Here is a 22,803-nt window from a genome sequence, read left to right as displayed (position 1 = left end):
GACTTAAGCCGGTGTCACTTTTACCTTGCTCATTATACAACAGTCACACTGGATATTTTGTTCCTAGAAAACACCAGATTCATCCCTGATTTAGGACTCTTGAGTCTGCCGTTCCCTTTGCCTGGAAGACTCTTCCCCTTTCATGGGTCTGTTTCTGTAAGTAAAGTTCTATGGGAACACAGCCATGCCTGTTCGTTTACTACTGACTACGGCTGCTTTGTGCTACAATGACAGAGTTGAGTAGTTGAAACAGCTATCATATATGACCCACAAGCCCTATAAACAAAAGTTTGCCAAACCCAGCTGGGTCTTTGCATGGCTGTCTCCTTGTTTAGGTTTTGGTGTTAATGCCACCCCCTCAGAGAGACATGTCCCCTCTCCCACCCCAGTCACTCTTTCACATTATCCTCTTAATTTCTTCACAGAACTGCTCTGAATTATCTTACTTGTTTGATTGGTTATTACCTGTTAACCCCACTAGAGAGTAAGTTTCCCTGTCACATTCCCTGGCAGGTCCCTAGGTCCTAGCACCGCATCTGGAACACCACAGGTCCTCAATAAACATATGTTGGATAAATTAATGCGTGAATGTATGTGAGTCATCAAGTTTACAAAACAATGGTTCAAGTTTGCACTCCGTGTATATATAGGCATAGAATCTACTTAGATCTAGCTTATGAGTAAATATATGCTCAGGAAAAGAAAAATTTCTTACAATAAAGGTACATGAATATTAAAAGATGGATGAAGAATCACTGTGGTAAAACTAACTTCATATAATTAATTAATTCGATTTTATCAGAGCAAATATTTTAAGATTTTTTTGGAGCAATGGTAAAAAGAGGCAAGTAGAAAGTTTCCAAAACTGCTTAGCTACTCCTCCCGTATGTCTGGAAAAAGATGTTAATATTACCTTGTTGAATTCATTTTAATTAGCAGATGGAAGGAAATGGGAGGGGTAAATGTGGGTGTTGAAAAATGACCCTTTTAATAGATTCCCAAACTTGGCTTCATTTATGTCATCTCTGCACTTTTCTGGCAATTATTTTTGCTGCTTTCTTTCAAGTGATATACATTATTGAGCACCCTCCCACCCCCCTTCCCCAAAGCCCCCATTTTCCTGCATGTTGCTACAGCTTCACAACTTGTCTTTGAGCTCCCTCTGCTGGTCCCAAGAAGGCTGCAGAGTTGGTCTCTTCTAAAGTCGATAACGTAAACTAAAGTACACAAGATGAAAATAACCATACTAAAAGGGCAACCTTTTCTCCTCTTCAGTTAGATAAAATTAAATGGTGTCTTGATTCACACATTTTGATGAACTCAGCAATTGTGGCATTTATCAGGCACAGCCTGAATGACTAATTCAATCAAAATCCACGTCAACAAAGCTTCTTTCATATACTCCTGGAGCAATGTGGTTTAACTTTACTCTTTATTCCTAAATATTGGATCTGTGCAAAAGTCCACGTAGCCTGTGAAGATTCTCTTGACTTCTGGTTTGGACATAATGAGATGTGTACACTTGCGTTTCCAAATCAACAAAACCATATGTGATACATATGTCAGTGCATCTACCCCTTTCACCTGCTTTTCTCTTAGACTCCTTTAAAAGTGAGTTTGAGGGTACCAATAATTACCATGTTCAAGATGACTAATGGCATGATTTTTTTCTAATAAATGGATGTTCACTAGATAACGTTGATCAAGGACTGATTTTCCATATAAAGTTAGATAGCACTGATTTGAAGGAGAGGATGAGAGTTACAAGTTCCCCCACATATAACTTTAACAGCCATAGGAACACTCCTGTTTGTCCTGAACTGCAACTGATCTAGCTGTATGACCTTGAGAAAGGAGGTTAACTTTTGTGGATTTGTTTCATTAAGTATGAAATGAAGAAATTGTCTGAGGCTATCTCTAATAATTGGATGATTTGGTGTTAATTGATATATTCTCTGCAGAAAGGCTTTCCCAATGAAAGTTGTGTAGTAAAGATTCATCTGAAAATTTAAACTTCATTTTACATTTTACAACTTGGATGTTTTATGTTTTGACATTTGAAACAAATTTTCAAACAATGGCTTTTATGGAAAACTACACATCATAAGCAGTATGCACTCTAGTTATTTGATTGGTTTATGAACAGTCTCCCGGAGGTTGAAAATAGCTAAGATGTTGTAGAACCAAAGTGGACATGAAAGAGTAAAAGGGGCAAAATAGGAAAAGATCTGAAAAGGAATCTTTTCTTCTTGAAACTTGTCTGTGAGTGGAAGCAGCTGGCTATTGGAAACCCCCGAAGTTACCCATTCGGCAGGATGATATATTACTAGTAAGACTAAAAAGTGTCTGTCTTCCTAAGAAGCAGCCAACCTTAAATGCAATCAGTGTAAAATAAGTTATTAACTTGAAAGTGATAAGAGGTTCTACAAATCTATTAAAATGGGAAGGATGATGTAATGGCAAGTACCAGTCGTAGAACAATCATGTCAGAGTCCAGAAAAAGGATAATTGGAGGGTGCCCTTGTCGGTGTCACCAGCTATGTCCAGGAAGATAGTGCCTTGACCACTTAACACCTGGTTTGGGGCACTCGGAGTGGAGCAAACACTCATTTGTCAGGAAGAGCTTATGACCTTCCTGCATCCTCTCCCAACCGGGAAAATATCCACACAAATCTTCCTTTAGATCTTGTGATCTTCTGGAAGGAGACTGGGCTTATTTGGCTAACAGGGACTTTTCAGATTCCTTGTAACTTTTATTTATCATTCTAAATTAATAGATTTAAGGTATGATTTATCAAAAAGGCTAATGAGAGTTTAGGTAACATGAGCTGGGTAATTTCTTCATGAGAGTATCATCACCATCATTCCAGAAAAATAAGGCTCAAAGGTGAACGATCAGACCCTGGTGACCTTTCACAAAAGGGGTAGCATCCCTTAATATCTACCCAATTCCCAATTCCCAACTCCCTCACTCTCAAAGACTCCTATATATCATCAATATTGAATGTGTAAGACCACGACCTGGATTTGTAATTAACAAGAAATGTTCCATCTCTTACATCTCAAATGTTAATACCAGTCTTAGAGTTACCTGTTATATATTCTCACCCCGTTTACTACTGCTCTTCACACTCACTAAAAGGCTCTGTTCCCTTGATTCCTTTATTTGCTTCCAGTTTAGCAGCCCCTCGGAGTCTCACTTTCTTCCCAATGCTGCCTGGAACCCATGGTCAATACCATGAATTCCTGTTTCATCAGCCCTCTCAACTCCCTCTCACTCCTGTTTTAGTTTCCTTTTGTGTTTAGTTACTATTTAAAGAAAGCTTTTAAGTATCATGCAATTTACACTGATTCTTCTATCTAATTTTACCAACCCTATGAGGTAGTTACTTTTACTGCCTCCATTTTAAAGATGAGGAACTTAAGTTTTTGAGAGGATAAGTAGGTTGCCCAAGCCCACACGCTTAGTAAGTAGCAGAACCAGGACTCAAAGCCATGTCTGTGACTAAAACCTTCACTCTTAACCACAACACAATACTCCCCGATGCTGTTGTACCTGCCCTACACCATCTTCCTTCCTCATTTTTAGAACCAGAGGGCTGGTAAAGAAAATCTCAGAAAATTGTGCAAACGAGTGCCTCTACAGATCCCTGATTTTTCACCGCAGTTGAATCCTGCATAGCACATATCAATCCCTTTACCTATTATTAATTTTTTCCAATTTCTCACAGTAACTATTCCAATTCTTTGCCTCTCTACTCAAGTTTTCTACCCAATTCCCAACTCCCTCACACTCAAAGACTCATATATCATCAATACTGAGTCCACTGGGATGAAATCCTTCATCTTCCCCATTGTCCACATACAGATTTTTCTCTGTACCCATCCATTCTTCATCCCTACTGTATGAGCAGGAGTGTCTCTCTTCTACTGAAGGTCTGCCTCTTGTGCCATCTGTTGTTTCTTCCTCAGAATTGCTCCTTCATATGTTATCTCTCAGTACTTGATTTTTAAAATTTCTTTCTCTCTATTATCCACTCACCCTCAGCATATAAATATGTTTAAATGCCTTCTAATCCTAAAGAAAAGTCACTCAATTTGAGCTGTAGCCAGTCCCAGTGCCCAAGTTACTGGTTCCCTACTTAGCAAATCTTTTTTAAAGAATAACCTATTTTCAATATTTATTTCTATATTTCTCATTCCTTCCTGAAATTAAGCCTCTGACACTCCACTTAACCTTTTTCCATTTGCCTTCATAATGTCATACTTAAGGAGACTATCTTTATTTTGCCTGGCCAATGCTAGGTCATTTGGTCTCTATCTCTTTTAAAAATTATTATTTCTCTACACTTATACACTGTTGTGGGAATGTAAATTAGTGCAGCCACTGTGGAAAAAGTATGGAGGTTTCACAAATAATTAAAAATAGAACTACCATATGACCCAGCAATTCCAATCCTGGGTATATATCTGAAAAAACCAAAAACACTAATTCAAAAAGATACATGCACCCAATGTTCATAGCAGCATTATTTTATTTATTTATTCAAAAATTTTTTGAGACTTAATTTATTGTCAAATTGTTCCAAGCAGTTTCTCTTGTTTTATGCCATTTTGTTTGAAGCACTATTTTCTTTACCACCGCCCACCGCTTTTCCCCCTTGGTGTCCATGTTTGTTCTCTACATCTGTGTCTCTATTTCTGCCTTGCAAACCAGTTCATCTGTACAATTTTTCTAGGTTCCACATACATGCGTTAACATACGATATTTGTTTTTCTCTTTCTGACTTACTTCACTCTGTACGACAGACTGCAGGTCCATCCACGTCTCTACAAATGACCCAATTTTGTTCCTTTTTATACCTGAGTAATATTCCATTATATATATGTACCACATCTTATTTATCCATTCATCTGTCGATGGGCATTTAGGTTGCTTCCATGACCTGGCTATTGTATATAGTGCTGCAATGAACATTGTGGTACATGACTCTTTTTGAGTTATGGTTTTCTCTCGGTATATGCCCAGGAGTGGGACTGCTGGGTCATATTGTAATTCTATTTTTAGTTTTTTAAGGAAACTCCATACTGTTCTCCATAGTGGCTGTATCAATTTACATTCCCACCAACAGTGCAAGAGGGTTCCCTTTTCTAAACACCCTCTCCAGCATTTGTTGTTTGTAGATTTTCTGAGGATGCCCGTTCTAACTGGTGTGAGGTGATACCGCGTTGTAGTTTTGATTTGCATTTCTCTAATACTTAGTAATGTTGAGCAGCTTTTCATGTACCTCTTGGCCAACTGTATGTCTTTTTTGGAGATATGTCTATTTAGGTCTTCTGCACATTTTTGGATCGGGTTGTTTGTTTTTTTAATATTGACCTGCATGAGCTATTAATATATTTTGGAGATTAATCCTTTGTTGATTGGTTTGCAAATATTTTCTCCCATTCTGAGGGTTGGCTTTTCATCTTGTTTACACTTTATTTTTGCTCTGCAGAAGCTTTTAAGCTTCATTAGGTCCCACTTGTTTATTTTTCTTTTTATTTCCATTACTCTAGGAGCTGGATAGAAAAAGATCTTGCTGTGATTTATGTCATAGAGTGTTCTGCCTATGTTTTCCTCTAAGAATTTGATAGTGTCTGGCCTTACATTTAGGTCTTTAATCCATTTTGAGTTTATTTTTGTGTATGGTGTTAGGGAGTGTTCTAATTTCATTCTTTTACATGTAGCTATACAGTTTTCCCAGCACCACTTATTGAAGAGGCTGTCTTTTCTCCATTGTATATTCTTGCCTCCTTTGTCATAGATTAGGTGACCGTAGGAGTGTGGGTTTATCTCTGGGCTTTCTATCCTGTTCCACTGATCTATATTTCTGTTTTTGTGCCAGTACCATACTGTCTTGATGACTGTAGCTTTGTAGTATGGTCTGAAGCCAGGGAGTCTGATTCCTCCAGCTCCATTTTTCTTTCTCAAGATTGCTTTGGCTATTCGGGATCTTTTATGTTTCTATACAAATTGTGCAATTTTTTGTTCTAATTCTGTGCAAAATGCCATTGGTAATTTGATAGGGATTGCACTGAATCTGTAGATTGCTTTGGGTAGTATATTCATTTTCACAATATTGATTCTTCCAATCCAAGAACACGGTATATCTCTCCATCTGTTTGTGTCATCTTTGATGTTTTTCATCAGTGTCTTATACTTTTCTGAGTACAGGTCTTTTACCTCCTTAGGTGGGTTTATTCCTAGGTATTTTATTCTTTTTGTTGCAATGGTGAAAGGGATTGTTTCCTTAATTTCTCTTTCTGATTTTTGTTGTCAGTGTATAGGAATGCAAGACATTTCTGTGCATTAATTTTGTATCCTGCAACTTTACCAAATTCATAGATTAGCTCTAGTAGTTTTCTGGTGGCATCTTTAGGATTATCTATGTATAGTATCATCCTTTCTGCAAACAGTGACAGTTCTACTTCTTGTTTTCTAATTTGTATCCCTTTTATTTCTTTTTCTTCTCTGATTGCCTTGGCTAGGACTTCCAAAACTATGTTGAATAATAGTGGTGAGAGTGGACATCCTTGTCTTGTTCCTGATCTTAGTGGAAATGCTTTCAGTTTTTCACCATTGAGAATGGTGTTTGCTGTGGGTTTGTCATATATGGCCTCTTTATGTTGAGGTAGGTTCTCTCCTCACTTTCTGGAGAGTTTTTATCATAAATGGGTGTTGAATTTTGTCAAAAGCTTTTCTGCATCTATTGAGATGATCATATAGTTTTTATTCTTCAGTTTGTTAATACAGTGTATCACATTGATTGATTTGCATATATTGAAGAATCCTTGCATCCCTGGGATAAATCCCACTTGATCATGGGGTATGATCCTTTTAATGTGTTGTTGGATTCTGTTTGCTAGTGTTTTGTTGAGGATTTTTGCATCTGTATTCATGAGTGATACTGGTCTGTAATTTTTTTTTGTAGTATCTCTGTCTGGTATTGGTATCAGGGTGATGGTGGCCTTGTAGAATGAGTTTGGGAGTTTTCCTTCCTCTGCAATTTTTTGGAAGAGTTTGAGAAGGATGGGTGTTAGCTCTTCTCTAAATGTTTGATAGAATTCACCTGTGAAGCCATCTGGTCCTGGACTTTTGTTTGTTGGAAGACTTTTAATCACACTTTCAGTTTCATTACTTGTGATTGGTCTGTTCATACTTTCTATTTCTTCCTGGTTCAGTCTTGGTAGGTTATACCTTTCTAAGAATTCATCCATTTCTTCCAGGTTGTCCATTTCATTGGCATAGAGTTGCTTGTAGTAGTCTCTTATGATGCTTTGTGTTTCTGTCATGTCTGTTGCAACTTCTCCTTTTTCATTTCTAATTTTATTGATTTGAATCCTCTTCCTCTCTGATGAGTTTGGCTAAAAGTTTATAAGTTCTGTTTATCTTCTCAAAGAACCAGGTTTTAGTTTTATTGATCTTTGCTATTGTTTTCTTTGTTTCTATTTCATTTACTTATGCTCTGATCTTTATGATTTCTTTCCTTCCACTTACTTTGGGTTTTGTTTGTTCATCTTTCTCTAGTTCCTCTAGGTGTAAGGTTAGATTATTTATTTGAGATTTTTCTTGTTTCTTGAGGTAGGATTGTATTGCTATAAACTTCCCTCTTAGAACTGCTTTTGCTACATCCCATACGTTTTGGATCGTCGTGTTTTCATTGTCATTTGTCTCTAGGTGTATTTTGATTTCCTCTTTGATTTCTTCAGTGATCTCTTGGTTATTTAGTAATGTACTGTTTAGCCTCCATGCCTTTGTGTTTTTTTACGTTTTTTTCCCTGTAATTGATTTCTAATCTCATAGTATTGTGGTCAGAAAATATGCTTGAAATGATTTCAATTTTCTTAAATTTACTGAGGCTTGATTTGTGATACAAGATGTGATCTATCCTGGAGAATGTTCCGTGTGCACTTGAGAAGAAAATGTAATCTGCTGTTTTGGGATGGAATGTCCTATAAATATCATTTAAATCTATCTGGTCTATTCTGTCATTTAAAGCTTGTGTTTCCTTATTTATTTTCATTTTGGATGATATGTCCATTGGTGAAAGTGGGGTGTTAAAGTCCCCTGCTATGATTGTGTTACTGTCGATTTCCCCTTTTATGGCTGTTAGCATTTGCCTCATGCATTGAGGTGCTCCTAGGTTGGGTGCATATGTATTTATAATTGTTACATCTTCTTGGATTTATCCTTTGATCATTATGTAGTGTTCTTCCTTGTCTCTTTTAACATTCTTTATTTTAAAATCTATTTTATCTGGTATGAGTATTGCTACTCCAGCTTTCTTTTGATTTCCATTTGCATGGAATATCTTTTTCCATCCCCTCATTTACAGTCTGTATGTGTCCCTAGGTCTGAAGTGCATCTCTTGTAGACAGCATATATACGGGTCTTGTTTTTGTATCCATTCAGCAAGCCTATGTCTTTTGTTTGGAGCATTTAATCCATTCACATTTAAGGTAATTATCGATATGTATGTTCCTATTACCATTTTCTCAATTTTTATGGATTTGTTTTTGTAGGTCCTTTTCTTCTCTTGTGTTTCCCACTTAGAGAAGTTCCTTTAGCAGTTGTTGTAGAGCTGGTTTGGTGGTGCTGGATTCTCTTAGCTTTTGCATGTCTGTAAAGCTTTTGATTTCTCTGTCAAATCTGAATGAAATCCTTGCCAGGTAGAGTGTCTTGGCTGTAGCTTCTTCCCTTTCATTGCTTTAAATATATCGTGCCACTCCCTTCTGGCTTGTAGAGTTTCTGCTGAGAAATCAGCTGTTAACCTTATGGGAGTTCCCTTTTACGTTATTTGTCGTTTTTCCCTTGTTGCTTTTAATAATTTTTCTTTGTCTTCAATTTTTGTCAATTTGATTACTATGTGTCTTGGCATGTTTCTCCTTGGATTTATCCTGCCCTGGACTCTCTACTCTTCCTGGAGTTGGGTGGCTATTTCCTTTCCCATGTTAGGGAAGTTTTCGACTGTAATCTCTTCAAATATTTTCTCAGGTCCTTTCTCTCTCTGTTCTCCTTTTGGGACCCCTATAATGCGAATGTTGCTGTGTTTAATGTTGTCCTAGAGGTCTCTTAGGCTGTCTTCATTTCTTTTCATTCTTTTTTCTTTATTCTGTTCTGCAGCAGTGAATTCCACCATTCTGTCTTCCAGGTCACTTATCCATTCTTCTGCCTCAGTTATTCTGCTATTGATTCCTTCTAGTGTAGTTTTCATTTCAGTTATTGTTTTGTTCATCTCTGTTTGTTTGTTCTTTAATTCTTCTAGGTGTTTGTTCTTTAATTCTTCTAGGTCTTTGTTAAACATTTCTTGCATCTTCTTGATCTTTGCCTCCATTCTTTATCCAAGATCCTGGATCATCTTCACTATCATTATTCTGAATTCTTTTTCTGGAAGGTTGCCTATCTCCACTTCATTTAGTTGTTTTTCTGGGGTTCTATCTTGCTCCTTCATCTGGTACATAGTTCTCTGTCTTTTCATTTTGTCTATCTTTCTGTGAATGTGGTTTTCATTCCACAGGCTGCAGGATTGTAGTTCTTCTTCTATTTATTTAAATTAAACACATTTTTTTTCTTTTCCATTACAGTTTATTACAGGATATTGAATATTGTTCCCTGTGCTACACAGTAGGTCCTTGTTGTTTATCCATTCTGTATATAATAGTTTGCATCTACTAATCCCAAACTCCCAATCCATCCCTCCCCTATCACCTCCTCGGCAAACACAAGTCTGTTCTCTATGTCTGTGAGGCTGATTCTGTTTTGTAAATAAATTCACTTGTATAATTTTTTTAAGGTTCCACATATAAGTGATATCATATGATATTTATCTTTGTCTGACTTCACTTAATATAATAATCTCGACATCCATCCATATTGCTGCAAATAGCATTATTTCATTCTTTTTATGGCTGAGTAATATTCCATTGTATATATATACATATATATATATACACACATATATATGTGTGTATATATCTATCTTATCTTATTTATCCATTCATCTGTCGATGAACACTTAGGTTGCATAGCAGCATTATTTACAATTGCCAAGATATGGAAATAACCCAAGTGCCCATATGCAGCAACATGGGTGTACTTGGAGGGTATTATGCTGAGTGAAATAAGTCAGAGAAAGACAAAGACTGTATGATATCACATATATGGAATCTAAAAAATACAACAAAGTAGTGAGTATAACAACACAGAAACAGACTCACAGATATAGAGAACAAGCTAGTGCTTATCAGTGGGGAGGGAGAAGACGGAGGGGCAATATAGGGGTAGGGGAGTAAGAAAAATAATACATTTTATTATGTATAAAATAAGCTACAAGGATATATTGTACAACACAAAGAATATAGCCAATATTCTATAATAACTATAAATGGAGTATAGCCTTTAAAAATTGTGAATCACTATATTGTACATCTGTAACTTATGTAATATTGTACATCAACTCTACTTCAGTAAGAAAAAGAAAAGCTTAAAAACACTCTTTTTATTTCCCTTAGTTTACATGACACCAGATTTTCCTTGTTGTTTTCCTTTATCTCTGTTCATATCTTTTTGGTCTTTTTTCATGGCCTCCTCTTGGTCTGTCTGCCCCTTATATATTGCTGTTCTCAAAGACTTTAAAGTTGGCTCTCTTCCTGTCACTTCTCTTCACTTAGCAAAGTACACAAAATAAGAGACCATCAATTTCCAAGATTTTCATTTTCACTCATGTGTTGTTTTCAATTGATGACATTACCTTCTTCTTTTATGAACAAATGGGAACTACCACATGCAAAATTATTTATCTTTTCACCCTAAAATCTAAACTACAACTTCTCCAAGCTAAACAGAGAACAAGGTATTTTCACTTAAATATGCTACAGGTCCTCAAAGTCAACACACCTTGAACTTAGTTAATTTAGTCTTTCCACCAAACCAGCTTTTCCTACCTGTAATTTGATTCAACAAATATTTATTCCATCTGTCCTCACTGAGGACTGCAATAAGAAAAAACCAGGCAGACTATTATTTATATTGAACTTACATTCTAGTGTGTGCTGGGCTGGAGTGGAGAGAGGCAGACAATAAACAAACAAAACATATTATATGTCAGGTGGTGATGAATATTAAGAAGAAAAATAAAACCAGGGTACAGGCACAGGGAAAATTGATAGAAGGGATATTTTTAAAGGGTAGTATGGGAAGTTTTCACTATTAAGGAAAATAGAAACCCAAATAAAGAGAAGCTTTGAGTCATGTGGACATCTGAGAGAAGAGTGATCCAGGCAACTAGAAAAACAGATGCATAGGCCAGGAGACAGGACTGTACTTAGCAAAGAGATATGTGTTCTTGGAAAAGAGTCAGTGAGGGAAAGAGTGGTAGAAGATGAGATCAGAGAGATAGTAAGGGTCAGATCATGGTTAAAATGTTGAATTTTACTCTGAGTGGGATGGGAAGCCATTGGAGGCTTTTTTTGTGTGTGTGTGTGGTATGCGGGCCTCTCACTGCCGTGGCCTCTCCCGTTGCGGAGCACAAGCTCCAGATGTGCAGGCTCAGCGGTCATGGCTCACGTGCCTAGCCGCTCCGCGGCATGTGGGATCTTCCCGGACTGGGGCACGAACCCGTGTCCCCCGCATCGGCAGGCGGACTCTCAACCACTCCGTCACCAGGGAAGCCCTTGGAGGCTTTTTAAGGAGTACCAGATATGACCTACTTTTCTTAACTTACAAAAAATTTTAAATATACATTTAATTTAAAAAATAAAAATTAAAAACAATTGAAATGTATAGAAATATCGAATGACTATGTTGTGTGCCAGGAACCAACACAGTGTTGTAGATCAATTATACTTCAAAAACAAAGAAACTCATAGAAAAAGAGATCAGATTTGTGGTTACCAGAGCTGGGGGTGGGGAGTGAGGGGAGAGGGAATTGGATGAAAGGGGTCAAAAGGTAAAACGTACAAACTTGCAGTTATAAGATAAATAAGTACTAGGGATGCAATATACAACATGATAAATAGAATTAACACTGCTGTGTGTTATATATGAAAGTTGTTAAGAGAGTAAATCCTAAAAGTTCTCATCACAAGGAAAACATGTTTTTCTATTTCTTTTATTTTTTATCTGTATGAGAGGATGAACGTTCACTAAACTTATTGTGGTAATTATTTTATGATGTATATTAGTTAAATCATTATGCTGTACACCTTAAACTTACATAGTGCCGTATGTCAATTATATTTCAATAAAACTGGAAGAAGAAAAAAAATATATATATATACACAGAAAAGAAAAAGGAATAACACAACAAGTATTCAGATACCCATTACCTAAAATTAACAAATGTTAACATTATGCCATATTTGCTTCGGGTATACTTAATTTGTTAAAGTATTTTAAAGCATAGATATCATGACATTTTATTCCAAAATGCTCATTATAAATCTCTTTAAAAAACATTTTCCTGTGTAATCACTATATGCATTATCATATCTACCAAAACTACCAAATCGAGTCCCAAGCTGGTAATTATATTTCCCTAATTGTCCCCATAATTTATTATAGTGGTTTTGTTTAAACCAGAATTAAATCAAGGCTAATATATTTGCATTTGATTGTTAAGCTTCTTACATACCGTTTTATGTAGAAAGCTCTCCCACCCCCATACTTTTTTCCCATGGCATTAACTTACTGAAGAGCCTGAGCCAGTTATCCTGCAGAGCTTTGTCTGATTGTTTTTTTGAGTTATTTAACTTATTCCTTCATCTTCTGTATTTTTATAAACTGGAAATTAGAAATAATGGCTTGATTAGATTGGCTTATATTTAAATTAATCACTCTGGTTGATTTATTGGAGAATATGCTTAGGAGTGGGAGTAGGGACAAGGAAACTAATCGGGAGGCTATAGTAGTACTCCAGGTGAGAGATGATGATGGCTTGGGATAGGGTGGAAGCAGTGGAGTTGGTGAGAAATGGTCACATTCTGTGTATGTTTTGAAGGTAGAACCAACAAAATTTACTGCCAGATGGGATGTGGGGAATGAGAAGAGAGAAGTCAAGGATGATTCCATAGTCTGAAGCAGAGTAACTGGAAAGATGGAGTTGTCATTTACTGAGACAGGGTAGACTGAGGTGAGGAGTAGATTCGGGGGTTAAGGTACAGTTGATATTTGGACATGGTAGCACTTACTGGGTTAACTTAATGCTTCAATACTTCCCTTTCCTTCACCCCTCCCTGCTATATTCCATCACCAATATTTTCTGATTTTACATACCAGGCACATCCTGTTCATCTCCATTTGCTACTGTCATAGCCCAAGTCCTCATCATCTTGCCACTGGATTATTATCACAAGGTCCAAACTTGGACTCCCTCCTTTCCCTCATCCACAGGTCAACTAAGAGGCCTTTCTGTGAAAGAAAAATCAGCTCATATCACTCTCCATCTTAAAACCCCTAAGTGATGTCCATTTGTCTTCAGGCTTGAGGTCTGTATGCCTCAGCCTAACCCGTAAGTGTCTCCGAGATCTGGCCCTAGACTCATCTTTTGTTACTCCTTCATGCTCTCCACCCTTTTTTGATCTGCCCATAATGAACTATTTTGTTTCATCAGACAAAGGATGCTGTTTCATATGTCTGGGCCTCTGTATCAGCTATTTTTTTCTACTGAGAATGCCCTTCCTCTCTCAAAGGCATGGGCAATGTCTTATTCAAATTTGAAACTTCAGAATCTAGCACATGTGGCAATTGACTAGGAGGTACTCAGTTACTGCTGACTGTTGAACTGATGTACCCTTGACAAACACACAAGCTACTTTTAACCTTTATTCCACAATTCACAAGGCTACATATTATGTTTTCTCAGCCAGCATCACCACAAATTACTCATAAAAATTTCTGGATTCTACCTGATAAATGTCATTCATACTGGTTTAAACATAATCACTCTAGGTTAGGCACTATAGAATTGAAGCTTTATTACCTCTGGATCTTCTTTGAATTGTCATTTTGCAACAATTTTGAAAAATCATACTTTTTACCTCTGAACTTAAGGAAATTAAAGCTATGAGGAGTAGACAGGAAAGCACTTTACAAAGTAAAATTATAAGGTGTCATTATTGTTATTATAATAGTAATTGCCTTCAAATGAAAAAGTATATCAAGAGCAGAGCATGAAAATTAATGATTGATTTTTTACTTGTCTTCAGGGCCAATTTGCCCTAAACAGCACAGACTTTGTGACTCATGTCTCTGATTCGTGTGGGCTCTCAGCTTGTGGATCCTGTCTCTAATTTAGCACTAAATGTGTTAACATTTCATTTTCCCTTGGCCAGGACTCACTGGGCCTTGGACTGCTAAATGAGCTCTGATTCACCTTCCAGGAAGCCAATTACCCAGACAAGGAGCACTTACTTGATGCTCATCAGAGTGAGTTATTTTATTTCCCCTTCGTTGCTGGAAATCTTTCGCTGGAAAGTTGAAGGACTTGTTCTCCTGGCACCTAGAAGAACACCAAGGCTGTTTCTGGTTCTTTGGTAATCCAGAGGAATGTCTAGAAATTTAAGATTGGATTTTCCTTGTGAACAACTCTGGCAGAAGAGAATAAGAACACAATTTCTTAAGTGTTTGTATTTCCCCTGTTGATAAATTCCCAATGCCATAATCCAAAGGAAAAGAAGAGGTTTCTCTTTCGAATATTGAGATTGTACCTTTTTCCTTCTTCTCTAGCATTTTCCCATTCCAGCGACTTCCTGACCTAGCACACACTGAGCCAGTTATTCTAAATGTAAAAATGACTATTTGAAGAGTTCTTAAAGAATAAATAATATACAGATGTTATAGGTCACATATGTGTGGTCTCATTTCTTCAACAAGTCAGAAGAGCTTAGCACACTGGTCAGATTTATCTGGATTTTACCACTGTGGGTGCTGTGCGTTGGCTAAAGGAGTACTGGACTAGGGAGCACAAGTTCAGGTTGTAGTCCAACTGTCCTGTGAACTAACTTGCTGCATTATCTCCTACAAGTCTTTTCCTCTCCTTGGACCTCAATTTCCCTAAACTGTGAAACGATGTTAGAAAAATGAGCTTTTAATGTCCTTCTAAGACCTAAGGTTTTGTACTCTTTTCTAGCATGGATATATCCTAGGTCCTCTTTGATGCTCAACTCCAAGGTCCAGCCCAATGAGCTCTTCCTAGTAAGATATGTGACAGCTATCTGTTAGAATTATTACTTGTGGACTCTTAAATTAATTCTTCCTTCTCAGAAAGAAATTAGGAGTTGTTAAAAGGAAAAACTACTTTCAAAGTTAATTATACTTCTTTTCTCTATTAAATAGAATGGTGATTTCTCTCTCCATTATCTATCTGAAAAACATAATAATAAATACCAGCCCAGATACTTCATTTAACTGGTTACTGTAAAACACCAATAAGGGAAATTATCCTCTCCAGTATGCAGCACCTAGTAGAGTGCTGAGCTCATAGTAGGCACTAAATCAGTGTCTGTTAGGTCACTTGGGGAAATATCTTTATTTCCATACATTAACTTCAGTATTTCAACAGGAAAATTATACTTTAATAATAAGCAAAATCAAATGTAATGAAGCATTTCAGCTTAAAGCGTACTTCCCATTGAGACAGAATATTTATATATTGCATATGTTTTCCAAAAATCACCAGAAACTTTGAAACTCTGATTTTATACCTTGTAATCTGGTCAAAAAGACATTTCCTGCTTTATCTGGAATGTAAAGGAATGCTATAACGAACTAGAATGGAAGTAGGGTAGTTCTATACCAACCAGTTGACCTTCACAGTGTTTGTGATTTTAAGTCAACTGGTTGCATTCAGTTATTTTGAAATAACCAGTTAACAGCTGATTGATTGAATACTACTGGTGGTTTGCAAATCACCTTGCTTTTTGACAAGATTCAACCTTCTTGCTCTCCTTTCACATGGTTTATTTAATTCAATTCAAGCAGGTGCTTTTTATTCCTCTCCCCACTACAAAACTTGTATATATGCAGTCAGACAAGTGTCAGGCACATAATAGGTACTCAATAAATATTTGAAATATAAACCAGAGGTATCAGTTGGCCTAGTCCTTAAAGTCAGATAAACATTTATATCCAGTTGTGATGATTACATATTCTATTCTTGAATATTTCCAAGCTTTCACTCTAGCCATTAAGCTAAGACCATTATAATTAACTGCTCACTGCCAAACTTGGTTTCGAATTCTCAACTTCAGGAGGATCACTGAATTACAGAATTAAAAGGTGTCATGTAGGATAATTGGTTCTTACAGGAAGAGTTACCTCATTGCTTCCACAATTAACACAAAAGTAGGTATGATGAAGACTAAGTATTTTTGTGAAGTTAGGTCATTAACAATGGATTAGGAATAGAATCCAATTTCCTCCTCTATCCGTGATATATTGGGCATCACTATTATCCTTTCAATAATGAGGAAAAGAGTATTATACTTTGTTTCCTTCTTTGGTAACATCCTGATGACTAAGTGGATATTTCAATAGAGGACTGAGGCCAAATTTAAAACTAGGAACGCATTTAAAGTACATATATGCCTTCCCTAAGAAATGGAGGCCTAGTTATCCACTGCCAGGACCAGTCAAGACTGATGTTGACCATACAGCTAGGAAAGGAATTTAACAGTGTTCTTTCCTCCTTCTCCACCATGATTTTAAAGTTCAAATTTGGAATCAAGTGGTTGGTTAGTCCCATGCTCAACATAATCAACCCACATTCCACAGTGTCTCTCTGCTACAGTTCACCCACTCCAATCAACTACCATTAGTGTTTATTAATTCTATGGCAGCTCTTCATCATCCTATCCCTGTTCCCACTGGCTGGGGACTAAATAACTAGTGGGGTTCGTTTTCTCTCTCCAGAGAGGTAAGCCTTAATTCAGTGTACAATGATTCAGAGGGCTCTAAGCCTGTATTTGCGTACTAGTGTGTAAGAAACTGTCTCTTCCCTGGCAGTGACAGATGATGTTCTGAAATGCTGTGAACCGGAGACTCACTGCCATGAGCTGGAATCGTCACTCACTAGCTTTTAACACTCCAATGGGCATTCAGATCGAAGTGCAAATAAATATGAAAAGAATTTTAAAGGCACAATCAGCTCTTTGGAAAAATTCCATCATTTCTTCAAGAGCATTTTATGTTAATTTATTATTTTATTTCCTTAAAACTTTCTTACCCAAACTAAAGAGTTTGCTTTAGAAAAACACCCATTCCATTGGTGAAGTCTTTCACTCTTTCTAAAGTCATGATAAGTGACATTAAAATATGAAAAACAGGTGCATTCCCCAGATAAGTTTATTTAATTTCTGCATCATTCTTGCTTTCAATTATACTGAAGATAGCAGGGCCAGAAAAATGATGACCTTTTCATTTTGAATGGCATTCAGCATTGGCTTGGTATTTCATAATGAAGCAAAGGTCTTAAAAATATTCCAAAGAGTAAATGGCTAGCAAATGCTTTACTTGTGACGTATTTCATTTTCATGGCCCTCTGTTGGGAAAGGGAGTCTTTAAAATAAGGGAAAAATTAAAATGCAATTATATAACATCTAAGTCTACTATTGTCAAATAGAGCTAGCAGGCAGAATATGTGTATGAAATATGTTATTTTTCTTAAGCTGGAACCCAAGAGTGTTGGTACAATGGGAAAATCAGCTAGGAAGTAAACGACTGTGCCTTTGTATGGATTCTGCCACCTATTAGCCACATAACCAAGAGCAAATGGCTTAATTTCTTAATCTATACATCTGTGTTACACTTACTCCACTGAACTATCGTGGAACCCAATCAGATATGGAACCGAATATGAAAAGGCTTTGTAAACTCTGGAATAATATACAAATGAGGAGTTACACCTAAGACATTTGCAAACTGTAGAGTACTGTGTATGCAAAGACTTAGAAACCACATATGGTCTTTTTTCATTACCAATGAGCAGAGCCAACTGGAAATGAAGGGAGTCCTGAGACACATTTTTTTTTTACTGTTTCTATTTTTTGAGGTTCCATGTATACTGAAAATTAAGAAGTGCCAAAACACATTTATAAGAATTTGGGTGCTTTAAAAATTTAATATACACACAATATACCTGTATGTATCTTTTGAAACTATGTCAAAAGCCTAAATTTGAGGCCATTTGTGAATTTAAGATCTTGGCCAAATGGCTCTTCTAGATCTCATCTTGTACAGTAAGTCCCCTACATATGAACCTTCAAGCTGTGAACTTTCAAAGATGCGAATGTGGGTTTGCATGTCCAATCACATAAGTTAGTTCACCTGTCTGGCGTTCATTGTCATATGCGTGCATCCTCTACAAGGGGTTGTGCTTTTGTGTGGTTTACTGTATAGTACTGTATAGAGTACAGTAGTACAGTATCTTTATTTCAAGCCCTGGATGTCTGGAAGCAAGTGTAAAAGCAGAGGTAATGTAGCTGGTACAGTGTAGCCGATTGTGTTAGTTGGGTAACTGGGCTAACTTTGTTGGACTTACAAAGAAATTGGACTTACAAACACACTCTCAGAATGGAACTCTTTGGTATGTAGGGGACTTAGTGTAATAGGTCCTGCTAGTGAGTTACTATACAGGTGTCATGCCTGGTGATTTTATACTAATTACTTTCTCTGTTCAAGTTTCAGAACAGGAGAAATGGAAATCAGATTAAAGTTTTCCTTTTGCCACTGAATAAATAGACCATGCACACTATTCCAACTTTGTGGCAGGGGCTAGAAATGTGGAGCAAACTGAAAAGAATGAGAGCATTTAAAGTGTCTAGGCAAATATAAAAATATTCTCATTTCCCCTATTATGGTTCTGCAAAAATAGAAGGTTATCCCAGAAACCACTGTGAGGGAGCCCAATTCCACCTGGAGAGACAAAAAAAATCATACTCAGAATTGTGATTCAGTCTCAGAGTGGTATCACATTCAAAGAGATATAACTCAGCAATCAATTACATTTAAAAATATAATTCTGAATTTTACTCATTCAAAAACATTAACCCCCAAAACACCTTTAAAAGCTCCTGTCCCCTCCATTTCTCCTATGCCCTTCAGCTCCTACAAGCACTCTCAACTGTACAAGAAACCAAGTTCTCATGAGCACTTCTAGTTATTTTCCCCTGTGCCAAATCCATTTTACCACCCGTCTCAGGGTTGTAAGATAAAATATAGGACATATATAGTTAAACTGGAATTTCAAATAAACAATGACTTTTTTATTGTTATACTATGTCCCATGCAACATTTGGGACAAATGTATACTAAAAGATTATTTGCTGTTTACCTGAAATTCAAATTTAATGAGGTGTCCCATGTTTTTACTTGCTAAATATGGAAACCCTAACCTGTACCCCAGAATGTCTATCAGTGCTGTGCTCCCACCACTGGCCTCACTGTACCAACAGAAATCCAGAGAAGCTGGAGGCTCCATGTCCCCTGGTTTGCTCTTGATCACAGTGGAGACAAAGGCAAAAAGCCGCTGGGGAGGCATAATTCCTCTCTCGCTCTCTGTTTGTTTGTTTGTTTTTTAACCATAAATCCTCCTCATGGAGAATTTCTGATGAGTGAAATTCTCCTCATTATATTGTGTGTATATATATATATATACACACACACACATATATATATATATGTATATATATACATCACTGGAACTGAACTCAGAAGAGTAAGAGAAAATCCCCAGAGGGACCTGGAAGAGAACTGAGATTAAAACAAAAACAAACACTGATATACAGAGAACAGAGTAGTGGTTATCAGAGGGGAAGGGGTGGGGAGAGGGTGAAATGGTAAAGGGCATCAACTGTATGGTGATGAATGGAAACTAAATATTTGGTGGTGAGCATCACTGTAGTGTATACAGAAGCAGAAATATAATTTTGTACACATGAAACTTATATAATGTTATAAACCAATGTTACCTCAATAAAAAATAATCTAAAAATTTGAAAAAGAACTATGGTTAAGGAAAATCTTGATCAAATTCAACCAGATATAAACACTACTTGGATAGCTGGTGATATGAAAGGATTATCAATACATTTTTAGGCATGCTAATGGTCTTGTGCTTATGTTTTACAAAAGAAATCCTTTCCTTTTAGAGATACATACTAAAGTAGTTATGGATAAAATGGTTTGGTGTCTAAGATTTGCCTTAAAATAATCCAGTAGAGGGAAGAGTGAATATATGGGGATTTGTTATATTATTTTCTCTACTTTAGCATTTGCTTGAATTTTCCAAAAAAGTTTCTCAAAATTAAGCCAGTGTATCACCTAATTTTGCTCTCCCTTAGAAGAGGATGCTGGAAACAGATCTACATCATTCCAGTATACCAGAGAGAAGAGGCTGCCTGAAGGAAAACAATGACTGATCTGAAACTAATCAGGGCCTAAATGAGCACCTCTTTTTGGCCATTCCAGTTGAAAAAGGTTCTGATTTGTTTGATATTTGAATCTTCAAAATAGACTCTGAAGTAGCCAATCAGAAGCTCATATACAGAAATCTCCCTCCAGTGCTCATATAGAAAAAGTACAATTTGGATGAATGTTCGATGGGTAGAACCTGTTAATGCCAGAGCCCCCCACTCCAGGGCACCACTGCATTTCTCCCAAAGTGTCTGTGGAGTGCTGTGTAGAAACAGTTTCTCATCAAAAGTTGTATTGGCATTGGGCTAGGATGCTAAATTACATCGCTGCCACCTTAGTCCTCTGTTTTTAGGAAGGAGAATCTTTTTTGCCATGATGAACGTCCAAGGGAAAAGGCAAATCCTGACAGCCTCAGAGACAGTTGTCCTGGATAAAGCGTACCTAGAAACGTTACAGGAGCTGCATACGGAAAGCCTTCTCCTCAACTGCACAGGCAAACTTGATTTCATCTGGCTGTAGCCTCCTTTCTTTGATTTACTTAGCCACTGCCCCCCACCAGTTTTGGCAGTTTTTACAGAATGATAGAAGCACCAACTAAAGAAGGAAAAAATCATCAAATTGAAGTCCAATGAACCAGGTTTTTTTTCATTAAATATGGAATTTTAAAAAATGCAAATATATTCAAAATACTGTTTTGTATAGACATAGTGGGAGCAGGCAGGGATTTGTTTTCATTCAGTTTAACTATAATATTTACTGAATAACACTTACGTGCCAGGCACTGAGTTCTGGAGGTTTTTTTTGAAACAGGCCTTATATACATAAAAAGATAGTTAATGATGACTTGCAAGTTACCAGGTGTCTTCTATAGATTGTATGAAAAGTAAGGGTTCTCAAATTTTACTCATTTTGCTATCTGAGTGTCACCCGATTTGGATGGACTTGGAAGCTTGTTAGCAGCCCCAGTAAGTCTGTCAGATTCTTGGCAAACTTGCCTTTGTTTATGGCTACACATTGTCAAAATTGCTGGATGAAGATTAAAATGTTGATATATTTTTTACTGGGTTCATCAGCCAGATATCATATCTGGAAGTCACACACTGTGGTGATGAGAGCAAAGACCTTGGAATTCAACATCTGAGCTGGAATTCCTGTTCCACCAACTCACTAGATGCTTGCCCTAAGAAGTTACTTAACTTTGGTGAATCTCAGTTTCCTCAACAGCACATGAGGGACAATAATGCAGACATCATGAGATTGTGTGGAGGATCAAATGACATGATAAATGTTACATTTTTGGTTTAGAATGTCTTTTTTTCCCCCGTCTATCTCTTGGTAACAGCTATGCACTACTTTACCAGTCTAGGATCACATACTTGTCTTTAAAAGTAAAATTAATTACTCAACACCCATTTTGTCACCATGAGAACCCTTTTTTCTCCACCACAGGGTCATCTCTACTGGGATAAGTGCACTCCTCATTTCTGGTAGCTCCCACTTGGCCTCTTAACGTGGAAATCTGGTAGCCCCCTTGACACTGGAGAAGGCTACAACTTACACCAGAACTTTCTTGCTTTGGGAAGCCCTGCTGGACTATGCCATCATGCAAAGGACTATAAATCCATACTCAGGAATTTCAAAGAGACTTGACACCACTACTACCACCAAAATATCAACATTACTACCACCATGTTTTCCATTAGGCCAACCCCACTTCTTTTAAGCACCTTACAGAACCAGCAAATGTGCTCACAATAGATACACTGTTAAAAGTAAACCATCCCACATACCGATTTTTTACCTATTCATCACTGTGATGGCTTCACTGTTACTACTGCAGTAACTTTCCATGGTCGGGAGGAGGATAAAAGAGGAAATTCTCTCCTCTGGAGTTATGATCAGCTATGGTTTTCAACACCTTCACCCATGGTCTGGGCTTTCTGTTTTATACTCATACACTCTCATATAGCCATCAATTCAAAAGCATACTTACAGTACATGAGGGGCAAGGCCAGGCACAGTTTCCAGCCTCCCAACATACTATGTTGCAAGCAGCCTCTTCTCTCAAAGGAGAGTGTAGGCTCAAATGCTGAGCCTGGATGGCCAGTCCAAACTCCATATTCCCCCCATGATGAATTATTCCTTAAGGGACTGCTGGTCTTTGTACCTGCCCACTGGTCTCAGCTGGGACCATTTCATCTCAAACAGCAAAAATGTCCTAACAACATTTAATCTCAAAAGGGAAAGACATTCGTATTTCCGTCCCTTTTATTTTTTTGTGGTAAATATACATAACACAGTATTTACCATTTTAACCACTTTTTAATTTTTTCCTGTGGTATGCGAGCCTC

This window comes from Phocoena phocoena, chromosome X (genome assembly GCF_963924675.1).
Source record: "Phocoena phocoena chromosome X, mPhoPho1.1, whole genome shotgun sequence".
Taxonomy (NCBI): Eukaryota; Metazoa; Chordata; class Mammalia; order Artiodactyla; family Phocoenidae; genus Phocoena; species Phocoena phocoena.
The sequence above is the reverse complement of the archived record's forward strand: the minus strand, read 5'-3'. Positions refer to the sequence as shown.